The sequence below is a fragment of the Dermochelys coriacea genome, chromosome 21, assembly GCF_009764565.3.
Source record: "Dermochelys coriacea isolate rDerCor1 chromosome 21, rDerCor1.pri.v4, whole genome shotgun sequence".
In the NCBI taxonomy this organism is placed as follows: Eukaryota; Metazoa; Chordata; order Testudines; family Dermochelyidae; genus Dermochelys; species Dermochelys coriacea.
In genome coordinates this window covers 14623353-14636278 of record NC_050088.1, presented here as the reverse complement: position 1 = coordinate 14636278, position 12926 = coordinate 14623353, and positions in this window count along the sequence as shown.

The window sequence follows — 12926 nt, the reverse complement described above, 5'->3', positions numbered from 1 at the left end:
TTTTTTTTTAAATCTTCAGCACGTCCTTATCCCGCAGCCAAGCTGCCCCCTCCACAGCCTCTGCTCCTTGGCAATGACAAAGCCAGCCGCTGGCTGAGTATTAGCCCCATCACTGCCCCATGTCTTCTCCTTGTGTCCTGTCTCCACCAAGTCATTAATAACTTGGATAATGGAGTGGAGAGTCTGTTTATAAAATTTGCAGATGACACCCAGCTGGGAGGGCTTGCAAGCACTTTGGAGGACAGGATTAGAATTCAAAATGACTGTGACAAATTAGAGAATTGGTCTGAAATCAACAAGATGAAAGTCAATTAAGACAAGTGCAAAGTGCTACACTTAGGAAGGAAAAATCAAACTCACAAACTACAAAAGGTGCAATAACTGGCTAGATGGTTCTGCTGAAAAGGGTCTAGGGTTAGAGGAAACTGAATCACAAACTGCATCACAAACTGAATATGAGCCAACAGTGTGATGAAGTTGCAAAAAATACACCATTCTGGGGTGTATTGACAGGAAGGTCGTACCGGAGACATGGGAGGTAATTATCCCGCTCTGCTCAGCATTGGTGGGGCCCCAGCTGGAATACTGTGTCCAATTCTGGGCACCACACTTGAGGGAAGATGTGGACAAAGTGGAGAGAGTCCAGGGGAGAGCAATACAAATGCTAAAAAGTTTAGAAACCCTGGCCTGCGAGGAAAAGTTAAAAAACTGGGCGTATTTAGTCTTGACAAAGAAGACTGAAGGGGGACCTGACTTGTTCTCTGTGTCCACTGAAGGTAGGATAAGAAGTAATAGGGTTCGTCTGCAGCCAGGTATTCGACAAAAACTGTCTAACTCGAAGGGTAGTTAAGCTCTGGACCGGGCTCCCAAGGTTATCAGACCTGGTTATATGAAATGGGGTGACTGCAGAACCCCAGTGTCATGACCGTCAGTGGGCTCCCTGGGCAACTGCAGTGACTCCTGATGGGGTGAGGCAGGGTCAAGCCCCCCCCCCGCCCCAGCCTAGAATTACGCTCTGAACACCTCTCTGTGGCTCCTGCCTCCCTTCAGGATCAGTACGTGTTCTTGTACACGTGCATCCAGGACATCCTCACCCAGCGGCAGCCCTAGGAAGATCACAGAGAGCCCGGCGCTGGGGGCAAGCTGAGGAGAGCACATTGCAGGGCTGTTTGCACAAACCCGACTGCAGCTCCCTCCGCAGAGAAGGGGACTGTCCTGGGCCAGAGGCATCAGTCAGCTCCCCACCCCTGGAGGCCAGCACAGATGAGGCGCTAAGGCTGGGTTAGCCTGCATCAGCGGTTCAGAATCTCGGACTCTCCTGGTCTCCTTCTTCCAGGATGTGGTGGGAGAGCCTATTGCACATGCACCGTCTGCACCAGCCTCCCGCGGGGAGTGCCCTTCTGCCGCCCACAGTGCTGCAGCCCACTCAGCCTGCAAGTACCCAGTGCAGGGCACGGGAACGTGTCCAGGATTCAAAGCATTAAGCGGCACTGCCTCCCTACTGCCCGGGGTTCCTGGGACTCTGGAAGGGCCATGAATCCAGTCACTGTAGCACTTGCTCTGGGATCCTGCCAGCCTCCATACTGCCCTCCATCCCCCGCTGAGTACAAGACAGAATACATGGGGCGCCCTTCCTGCCGTGCCTGGCTCAAAGCCGGCGTGTCCTACAGAACAGGCTGCTGGGTGATGCTTATTTCCGTCTGGCAGGAGGGGTGGGAGGGCCCAGGCGCTACACACCGCTTCTCAGAGCGTCGAGCGGACTCTCCGGATATGCTAGTGCCTTTTGAAGACTCTGTGACCCAGGGCAGTGGACCAAGGGGAACAGCGGGGTCTCTCAATAAATGGATCACCAAGCAATGGATATGAATAATAAAGAAATAATAATGGATATGAATAATAAAGAAAACAGCCCTAGAAGCCAGTGTCCTCTAACGAACGGTCGGTTTTACCGCGTGCCCTGGCCTGGCCTGCGACCTTCCAGCCAGCTGGACTGGAGCACGCCATCTCCAAAGAGCAGCCATGCACACCCGCCCGGACTACGCCGTTTGGCTGGCTTCCAAGCACTGCCCCTTCGTGCCGGCTGTCCTTGCGCAGCCAGAGCCCGGCAGCTCGGCTCCGAGAACTGAGTCCCAACCGCTAGAGCTGCAGACCTCTGCAGACCCTTGGGACAACCCTTCCCATGGGACTCTCGCCTCTCCTAGCTGGGAGAACAGGGGCTGGACTCCCCCTGAGAGTGTCATGTCACCCACGCATTTATGCAGAGCCTGTGAGCAGGGGCCACGGCATTACAGCAAAACCAGGAATCGCAATTAAATGAGAAGACCCTTGCTGGCCAGTCACCCTCCATATAACCCTGTCTCTAAAGCCTGCTGCATGATCCTAGTTTGTGGGGGAAAAACATTGTCCACTAATTCGGCCTCAGTGCACTGCTACCCTCTATCGGGGGAGCATGTGTATCAGTTACGTCCTCTAGTGTTCGCGCCAGAGGAGCTGTCTCTTCATCCCCCTGGGATGTGGGACTCTGTGACCCAGGGCTGGGGACCAAGGGGTACAGTGGGGTCTCTCAATAAATGGATCACCACACAATGGGTATAAACAATAAAGAAAACAGCCCTAGAAACCAGCAACATACACCCCTGCAATGGGACCTTAACTCTGGCTCCTGGAGCTGGCAATACCCCCACGGGGTGCCAGTATCGGTGGGAGGGTGCCATAAGAAATAGACAGGAAGAATGATGGAGGGATTTGTCTTGTTTCCAGTCGCAGCATTGAGCTGCACACACTCAGCTGCGTTTGCTGTGTCTGGGGCTGGCACAACTGGGCAACCTGACCTGAGCATAAATGAAGTTTTTGGACAATAAATTCGCCTGATTTTTTTTTTTTTTTAAATCTTCAGCACGTCCTTATCCCGCAGCCAAGCTGCCCCCTCCACAGCCTCTGCTCCTTGGCAATGACAAAGCCAGCCGCTGGCTGAGTATTAGCCCCATCACTGCCCCATGTCTTCTCCTTGTGTCCTGTCTCCACCGTGCTCCCCAGTCCTCTGCTGCACGGAGGAGTGGGCATCAGGGGGGGCCCCACAGGCTGAGCTGCTGGGCAGTGCAGGGAGTTAGTGGGGACATGTTTTGGAGGGAGGGATAAGGGGAACTTTGTGGTCAGAGCTGAAACTTTTGACTCCCCTGCACTGCGCTGACCTCTCCTTTCCCCTAGGTGCAGCATCATCATGGTGAAGGGGAAGCCTAGAGCCCATCCCCATGGCTGGAGGCAGCAAGGGGAAGGAGGGGGAGCAGGGGAGGGAAGGACGCCCCTCCCTTGCCCTGGTGGAGCAGCCATGGCATGGAATTGTGGAGAATGGGGGGTATCTGTAGGGGAGGGAGGAGGGGAGAGACAGCATCCCCCCCACAGTATATCATTGCTGGGGAAGGTGCCCAACTCCCCCTCCACCATGGTTCTGTTTCTGAGATCCCGAAAATAAAGGTCTCTTTGAGGATAATCCCTTATCCATCAAGGGAACATAGGGGAACTACCCTGTTGGAAAGCCAGTTCTTCGTCAAAGCTCTGGCCATCAGACTGGGTTTTCAAAAATGCAGCGTTTCGATGAGCCCTGGTGCTAAGAAGGGTCATCAGCTTGGACTGCACTGGCGCATCAGTAGTTGTGCCAGTATGCAGCCTTAAAGGGCAAAGGGGGCCAGCCCTCACTCAGCACCCTCCGAACCCCCACATCCCTGCACTGATCCCCGACACCCTCCGAACCCCCACATCCCTGCACAGCTCCAACACCCCTCTCTGCTCCCAGCCCCCCAGCCCCTAGCTCTGCCTTCCCAAAAGTCAGCAGAAGCTGAAAATGTTCTGAGCAGCTCATATTAGGTGTTGTGTAGCTTGAACCCCTGGACCAAATGTCCCAGTGACTTGCTTTCCTTTGATGACAGTCAATCCCATTGCCCAGGAACCAGTCATGGGGCAGGATTGCTTTATCCCAGCTGCTTAGTGGCATCTTTCACCTTCCCTCTGTTTGTTTTATGCTAATTTCCTTGATAATACTCCTAATCAGAGCCTGCACGTGGAGTTTAGAGCACTGTGAAGAGCTCTTAAATGAGGGCAAGACTGCCAGATGGAGAACCATGAATGTGCATGAGACCCTGTCTCAGAAAGCTCCCATAGGGCAGGGCTCCACAGCACGTGGATCAAAATGGGGTCTACACCCCATGCTGGTTCTGAGAGGGTTAACAGGAGCCCGAACGCTCACCTGCAGGGATGTTCAGTAGGTCAGTTAGCAGGTCCATCTGGTGAGGAGTTAGGTTTCCTCACAAGGACAGAGAAAGCCCTGCTTGGAGGGAAGCAGGGAGGTTGGAAGTTCCTGCTCTTGGAGGACAAGCTCTTGGCTACAGGAGGGGACTTAGCTTCTGTGGTAGGACTCAAAATACCAGCCCTGGGGAGGTGGGGGTTGAGCTGAGCTGAGCAGCAGAGAGTGGGGGACGATAAGTGAAGAGCTCAAGCTGAGGTTAAGTTGGTACTGGTGGCTTGCATTTATTTCAGAGCTCCATTCCAGCCATGGCCTGATGGAAGAGGGGAGCCTGAGGGGAATCCACGTAGACCCTGGGTCCAGGAAGTGGGGTGGGAAAGGCCTGCAGGCCAGCTGTGGCAGGAAGGAGCCCAGGGAGAAAGCAGGGGTGGGTCTGTACAGCCAGACCTTGCCTGCTGGCTGGGTCATTGGACTAGACCCCAGAAAAGGGGGAGGGTCTGGGTTCCCCTGCCAGCGGCTGGGAAAGGTGGTGCAAAGCAGAGAGCAGGGGTAGGGCCAGAGATGTGGCCTGAGGCTGCAGGACTGTTGTTTGGACTCCTGGTTACCCCGTAAGCCGTGGGAGTAAACAAGACCTAACGGTGTCCCCAGAGGAGGCAGCCCACAGCAGGGCTGGAGCAGCCATTGGCAGAGGGCGCTCGCTGAGGAGAGCCTGCAGTGCCATGCCCACAGCCCAGCCACGATGGGGCGTGCCGGAGGGAGCGCACTCGACGACGTGGCTGACTCTTAGGTTCAACGGCCACTGCGTGTCAACTTGAGCCACCCGGTTATGGGGATGGCAAATCACCTGGCAGCCCTTGTCCAGGGGTACAGGAGCCGTTTGCTCTCCTCAGCCAGGCCCAGTCTGGGGCTCTGAGGTCTACCCAGAATACTTCCAGAAATATTACTTCCACAAAGGGGCTGTGGGGGCCAGATCAGCCTGAGTGGCAGAGATCAGTTTGGGGAGGATCAGAGCTGTAATCTGAGCCCCAGGTTGTGTGTGTGTGAGAAGAGCTAGGTGACTTTTGTAAATGTGACTTTGGGGGGCTGGATCTTGGGAACCCCTTGCTCAAATGACCCCAAATGTCGGTCACTCGCTACCTCACTACTCACTACCCCCCTTGAGGCTCAGCAAATTTCAAGCATGTGGATTTTAAAGCTTTTAGAATAGCTGCCTTTTAATCAGTCAGCATTCCCAGCCTTAGCTATCCCTTCCGTCGGTGCATGACTGAACGCATGCTTCAGGCCCCAGGGACCCGCTCTGCCATTCACCCTTAGCCCCAGGCCGGCACTTTACATGGCAGAGCTGGCCTGGCATTGTCCCTGTGGAGAGTTGTGGTGTGTAAAACCCCGCACCAAGAAAGTGCCATTCAAGGGGCTGGGAACCAAGGCCAGGAGGGACCGTTGTGATCATCCAGTCTGACCCCTGCATAGCGCAGACCAGAGACCTGCCCCAATACGATCCCGATTAATAATGTGCACCTTATTTCCAGTCTAAATTTGTCTGGCTTCAGTTCCCAGCCATTCGTGTCAGACCTTCTTCTGCTAGACTGAGAAGCCCGTTATTAAATATTTAAATATTCCCCATGTAAGTACCTATAGACTGTGATCAAGTCACCTCTTAATCTTCTCTTTGTTAAGATAAATAGATTGAGCTCCTGGAGTCTATCACAATAAGGCAGGTTTTCTAGTCCTCTAGAGAGAGAACACACATAGATAAGATTGGTAACATCATTGATAACAAATAGGCATTTGTTTTCTCAGCACATTTTGCCAGTCACGTCTTTGTAATCGATTTCCTTTAGCCAGTTGTCACTGAAAGTGCAGTTTCTGATCCAAGGTCTTTCTTTTTCGGGGGTGTACTGGGGCCACTCATACCATCGTCCTGATCTTCCATTATTTAATATGCCTCACCTGTCTCCTCATTCTCAGACCCTCTCTCACACACCCATGCATCGCACTTGCACGCTGGTGAGCAGACAGCTGCTGTATGTTCAACAGTTTTGATCTGTTCTCGCTGAAACTGTGAAAGTGAGAACACTGCCGTATCTTTAGTGGGGCACAGAAACTTTTAACATTAGCTATCCCAGTATACTGTGATAATCATGCAAATCTTTAGACCCACGTAAAAAAAACCCCCAAAACCTGCAGATTTTATTTTTTCTGGCAAATTTGTAAAAAACCCAGCCAGGCCTGTCAAATACTAGGCAGATGGTAACCCTACCTGGGGCAGATGAACCCCCCTGCACAGGGCGAGGAATGTGGCTGCCCAAGGAAGAACCCAGGTTTCTGGAGCAGGTGTTCTCAGGACCCTGCTCTCACACTCGCCATTGCTAGCATAACAGCCCCGACCAGGGACTGAAGTGGGGGTCTCCAGGGTGAAAAGCAGGAGCTGCTACAGCTCCCAGGCTGGGGCTACAGCAGGTTCTTCTCGCCATTGGGTCAGGCCCAAGGGGACCCACCCTGAGCAGTGGGTCACACAAGGCCATCTCCTGCCAGGCCGGGTCTGTGGCGCAGCCCGTTGCCCAGAGTCTCTTTCCCTGCCCCCCAGGACATTGACAGGGTGATGAGGATGGATTGACAAGCTCCCACCCACTGCTCCCGCAGAGGCTGGAGCCGCAGCTGCTTACACAGGGTGTCCTGGGAGCTGCGGTTTGGATGAGTAACTTCCCAGGCCTCCAGCCACGAGCCCCAGAGTGGGAGAGAGAGAAACGGAAAAACAAACCCACCCCCAGCCTCTGGGTAGCATGTTGGCGGTGTTTGCATTTATCCAGGGCCCCCTTCTTGTCCCACCCCTCTCCCCAGGTGAAGGTCAAACCCTGGGGGAGCCGCCCACTCCCCAGATCAACGGACCAGCCTGGAAATTCTCCGCAAACCATCTGGAAGGGGCCCATCCCTCTGGCATCAGAGCATGAGCACTCAAAGCCACCACAATGCTCCCCTGCAAAGAGCTCGGAGGGTTACCCTGTTTGAGAGGGGAAACTGAGGTACTAGTGTGAAAGCCTGCAGGGGGCACTATCTAGAGGAGTGAGTTTGTGGGGGTGGGGAGGGGCTAATTGCAGGTGCCTGGGATCCAAACTGGCCTTCGCAGGGCTCGCAGGGAGGGGCCCTGCGTCAAATACCAGGCAGGTGGTACCCCTACCTGGGACAGATGAAACCCCCTGCCTTGGGTCAAGCCACTGCTCCTCTGTTGTGGGCATTTGGGGCTGTTTGGAGAGGGAGGAATCACATGTGGGGCATGCAAGCTATCAGTCACCCAGAGACTACACCCAGTCACCCAGAGATTACAAGTGATGGCTCTGAATGTCTCGTTCCCTGGGCCACTCATTTCCTCAAGCAAGCAGCGCTACCGCGTCACTTGTCAAATCCTCTTTCTGGACAAGTCCTTGGGCACTAGTGGCCTCTGTGGCTGTAGTCACATAAACAACTAATGAGAGAATATGGTGCACACTGACCCTGTTGGACGAGCTGCCTGTGCAAATGGCTGAGGATGGGTCCTTGTTATTCTCCTTGGGCAGAGATGGGAGAGGGGGGTGGGGGGCTGTGGGGGAGGAGGGTCGTTAAGCCAGCAGGCAGAGGCAGAACGAGATCCCTAGGCCACAAGCTGGAGCGAGGCCAAGTCAGACTAGAAAAAGGAGCACATTTTTAGCAAGGGGGGGAATTGGAGCAGCTGCTCCAAGGTGTGTGGGGGATTCTCCAACTCTTGGGGTCCTTCAATCAAGAGCGGCCGTCCCTGTCTAAAAGCTCTGCTCTAGCAGGAGAGATGGGCTCCCTGCAGGAATCCCTGGGTGAGGTTCTGGAGGATCACAATGGTCTCTTCTGGCCTTAACAATGGATCCAGGGGTCCGGGTTTGTCGGCTGCCTTGCTGTAGCTCCCCTGCTCCCTTGGAGGAGGATTGTCGCCAAGGTAAGTGACGTGCTCCCGACAGGACTAGTAGCCTTCACTGGAGCACAGAGCTGGGGTGGCTCTGAGATGCCTCGGAGGCAGCAGTCCCTGTGCGCCTCTGAGTGACTGTGCCAGCCCCTCTTTCCCCTCCGTGTGCACCTGCCCAAGAGCCAGGTGGAATCCACCCTCCTGCTATGCCTGTTTCTTACCAGTAACGTCGGGGGCACAGTGTTTACCTGCCTCTTTGGGGGGTGGCGAGGCCTAGCAGCACTATGGCTGGACCGCGCTGCGTCAGGACCCTGGGCTGTTCATTGGCAAGGAGTCAAGAGAGGGGCAGGTGGGGGGCTCTGTGCATGTGGAGACTGCTTCCCCACCCCGCAGTCGGCTCCGCAGTGCAGGGCTGCCTGCCGGGGCTGCTGGGGTGCTTGTTTTCTGCGTGTTTGTGTTTACGTTCTGGAACGCCTTTCGGGGCTGAGATAACGGACGGCCTGGCCCCTGGCCGGCCCCGGCGGAAGTGCTGGGAGAGGGACACATTCCATCGCCCTTTGGCCTCACAAATGACCCCTCGATGGCTCTCTGGGGCCCTGCCAAGGAGCGCAGACGCAACCCCAAACCTCAGGCATTTGGCTGTGTTGGCGGGCAGCCCATCCCCGCTGCTTTCTGCTGCATCCTGCTCTCTGCAGAACCTGGCGGCACAGCCCTGGGATAGTGTTTGGCATAGAGAGCACTCACCAGAGTGCTGGAGAGGAGCAGCCCCTCTGTGCAGCCGTCCCAGCCTCCCAGCGCAGGTGAAGGGAGAAGAGGAGAGAGCAGGCAATGACGGCCACACAACGTCAGGTCTGGAAACACCTCCCAGGAGCCAGGGTGAGCAGGAATCCAGGGCTGCTGAAAGACACCCAGCCCTGTCAGCAGCAGAGCATGAGGAGCTGAAGCAGCAATCCGCAGCTTGTTTTACAGTCGTAAATTTCATTGCAAAGATTTTAACAAAACCAGTGATGTTAAAACAGAAATATCAGCGATTGGATGGGCAGCAGGAGCCATCTACTCTGCCCTCCTGCCCACCACAGGCCAGAGATCCTGGCACTGTGTATATTCTACTTCCATCACCAGGACTGCCTGGCAACAGAACCCAAGACCTCCAGTCCTACCGCAAGACCACCATTTAAACGTGCTATGGGGCTGTCTCCTGCCTTGGTTTCATATACAACTGAGTCGTTGACTCCCAGCTCTGAGCAGGACTGGAAGGGACCTCAAGAGGTCAGCTAGTCCAGTCCCCTGAACTCATGGCAGGACTAAGTCTTACCTAGACCAGCCCTGACAAGTGTTTGTCTAACCTGTTCCTATAAACCTCCAATGGCGGAGTCTACAGCCTCCCTAGGTAATTTGTTTCAGTGCTCAACCACTCTGACAGTTAAGAAGCTTTTCCTAAAGTCTAATCTAAATCCCACTTGCTGCAATTTAAACCCCTTACTTCTTGTCCTGTCCTTGGTGGTTAAGGAGAACATTTGATCTCTTTATAACACCTTTTACGTATTTGAAGACGGTTGTCGTGTCCTCCCACAGCCTTCTCTTCCCCAGACTAAACAAACCAGATTTTCTCAATCTTTCCTCGTAGGTCATGTTTTCTAGACCTTTTATCATTTTTTGTTGCTTCTGGACTCTTTCCAATATGTCCACATTTTCCCTGATGTGTGGTGCACAGAACTGGACACAGTATTCCAGCTGAGGCCTTATCAATGCTTAGCAGAGCGGAAGAATTACTTCTTGTCTTGCTCACAACATTCCAGCTAATACATCCCAGAATGATGTTTGCTTCTTTTTTTTTTTGCAACAGTATTACGTTGTTGACTCATATTTAGTTTTTGACCCATTATAACCCCCAGATCCCTTTCTGCAGTACTCCTTCCTAGGCACACATTTCCCATTCTGTATTTGTGCAGTTGATTATTCCTTTCTACTTGTAGTACTTTGCATTTGTCCCTATTGAATTTCATTCTATCTGTTTCAGAGCATTCCTCCAGTCTGTCAAGATCATTTTGAATTCTTATCCTGTCCTCCAAAGCACTGGCAACCCCTCCCACCCCGATATTGTCTGCAAACTTTATATGTATACTAACTATGCCATTATCCAAACCATTTATGAAGATATTGAATAGAACCAGACGCAGAACAGATGCCTGCAGGACACCACACAATACACCTTCCAGCTTAGAATCATAGAATATCAGGGTAGGAAGGGACCTCAGGAAGTATCTAGTTCAACCCCCTGCTCAAAGCAGGACCAATCCTCAATTAAATCATTCCACCCAGGGTTTTACCAAGCCTGATCTTAAAAACCTCAAAGGAAGGAAATTCCACCACCTCTCTAGGTAACGCATTCCAGTACTTCACCACCCTCCTAGTGAAAAAGTTTTTCCTAATATCCAACCTAAACCTCCCCCACTGCAACTTGAGACCATTACTCCTTGTTCTATCATCTGGTACCACTGAGAACAGTCTAGATCCATCTTCTTTGGAACCACCTTTCAGGTAGTTGAAAGCAGCTATCAAATCCCGCCTCATTCTTCACTTCTGCAGACTAAACAATCCCAGTTCCCTCAGCCTCTCCTTGTAAGTCATGTGTTCCAGTCCCCTATTCATTTTTGTTGCCCTCCACTGGATGCTTTCCAATTTTTCCACATCCTTCTTGTAGTGTGGGGCCCAAAACTGGACACAGTACTCCAGATGAGGCCTCACCAATGTCGAATAGAAGGGAATGATCACGTCCCTCGATCTCCTGGCAATGCTCCTACTAATGCAGCCCAAAATGCCATTAGCCTTCTTGGCCACAATGGCACACTGTTGACTCATATCCAGCTTCTTGTCCACTGTAACCCCTAGGTCCTTTTCTGCAGAACTGCTGCTGAGCCATTCGGTCCCTAGTCTGTAGCAGTACATGGGATTCTTCCATCCTAAGTGCAGGACTCTGCACTTGTCCTTGTTGAACCTCATCAGATTTCCTGTGGCCCAATCCTCTAATTTGCTTGATTGTGAACCACTGATAACTCCATTCTGAGTACACTTTTTCAACCAGTTGTGCACCCACCTTATAGTAATTTCATTTCTAGGCTATATTTGTCTAGTTTGTTTGTGAGGAAGTCATGTGAGACAGTACCAAAAGCCTTACTAACGTCAAGATATATCACATCTACTGCTTCCCTGCTATCCAGAAGGCTTGTTACTGTGTCAATGAAAGATATTAGGTTGTTTGACAAGCTTTGTTCTTGATAAATCCATGTTGACTGTTACTTTATCACCTTATTTTCTTCTAGGTGCTTACAATTGATTGTTTGACAATTTGCTCCATTATCTTTCCAGATACCAAAGCTAAATTCCCACAATTGTCCTTATTCCCCATTGTATAGCTAGGTAAGATATTTGTTCTTTCAAATCCTGTGGGAACTCTCCTATCCTCTGAGTTCTAAAAGAGAATCGCTAATGGCTCAGAGATCTCTTCAGACAGTTCTTTAAGTGTTCTAGGATATATTTCATCAGGTCCTGCAGACATGAAGACCTCTAACTTTTAACTAATTCTTAACTTGTTGTTTTCCTAGTTTAGCTTCAGATCTTACACCATTTACACTGATGTTCACTATGTTACACGTACAATCACTGCTAACTTTTTTGGTGAAAAATGAAACAAAAAAAGCATTTAACACTTCGGCCATTGATGCGTTTTCTGTTATTATCTTTCCCTTTCATTGAGCAATGGGCCTAACCTGTCTTTGGTCTTCCTCTTGCTTCTCATGTATTTTTTAAATGTTTTCTTGTTACCCTCGATGTCCCTAGCTAGTTTAATCTCATTTTTTGCTTTGTCCCCACATGCTGCTGCTGTTGTTTTTTGAGTTGCAGTCAGGCCCCTGCTTTGCAGATTCATCAGATCAGCACAGCTCTCCCATGGGACATGGACATTCACACCCTTGGACTCAGCCCAGGGAGCCAGAAAAGTTTTATCAGTTGAAATAGATGAGATGGGACAGGTCATCAAGTTAAGAAAGCAGTGACGGGTGCTGGCCAAGCTGTCACCAGCTCCTGCAGAACCCTGCTTTAATCAACACAAGCCTAAAAGAGATACACAGTCCCTAGACAAAAAGAAAAGGAGGACTTGTGGCACCTTAGAGACTAACAAATCTATTTGAGCATAAGCTTTCGTGAGCTACAGCTCACTTCATCGGATGCATTTGTTAGTCTCTAAGGTGCCACAAGTACTCCTTTTCTTTTTGCGAATACAGACTAACACAGCTGCTACTCTGAAACCAGTCCCTAGACAGCTAAATTAGCTACCCATCATGTGCAGCAGGACTACCATCACTCTAACTGCTGGTGTGGTGAGAAAAAGAACACAGGGAATCCTAGAGAGACAAGGTGAGTGACAGAGTGGGTGGAACCGATTGTTTAACATAAGTAGTTAACACATATTTCAAGGGACCCATGAAATGGCCTGTTAACACCTCTCCCATCATAGGGAGGAAGGAAGGGGAAAGGGAGAAAGCAGCATGTGCTCGCTTTGTGAAAAGTGTTCCCCCGCAGGCCACAGGGGTTTTTTTTGGTCTCTTATAATTTTCCTGCAAATGATTAAAGACATGTGGCTGAACACTTCCCGGCTTCTGGCAAACAGAGACTTGGGACACTTTGGAGCATGGTTTTGCATCGCTGCCATCCTGACTAATAGCCATTGATGAACCTATTCTCCATGAACTTATCTAATTATTTTTTGACCCCTGT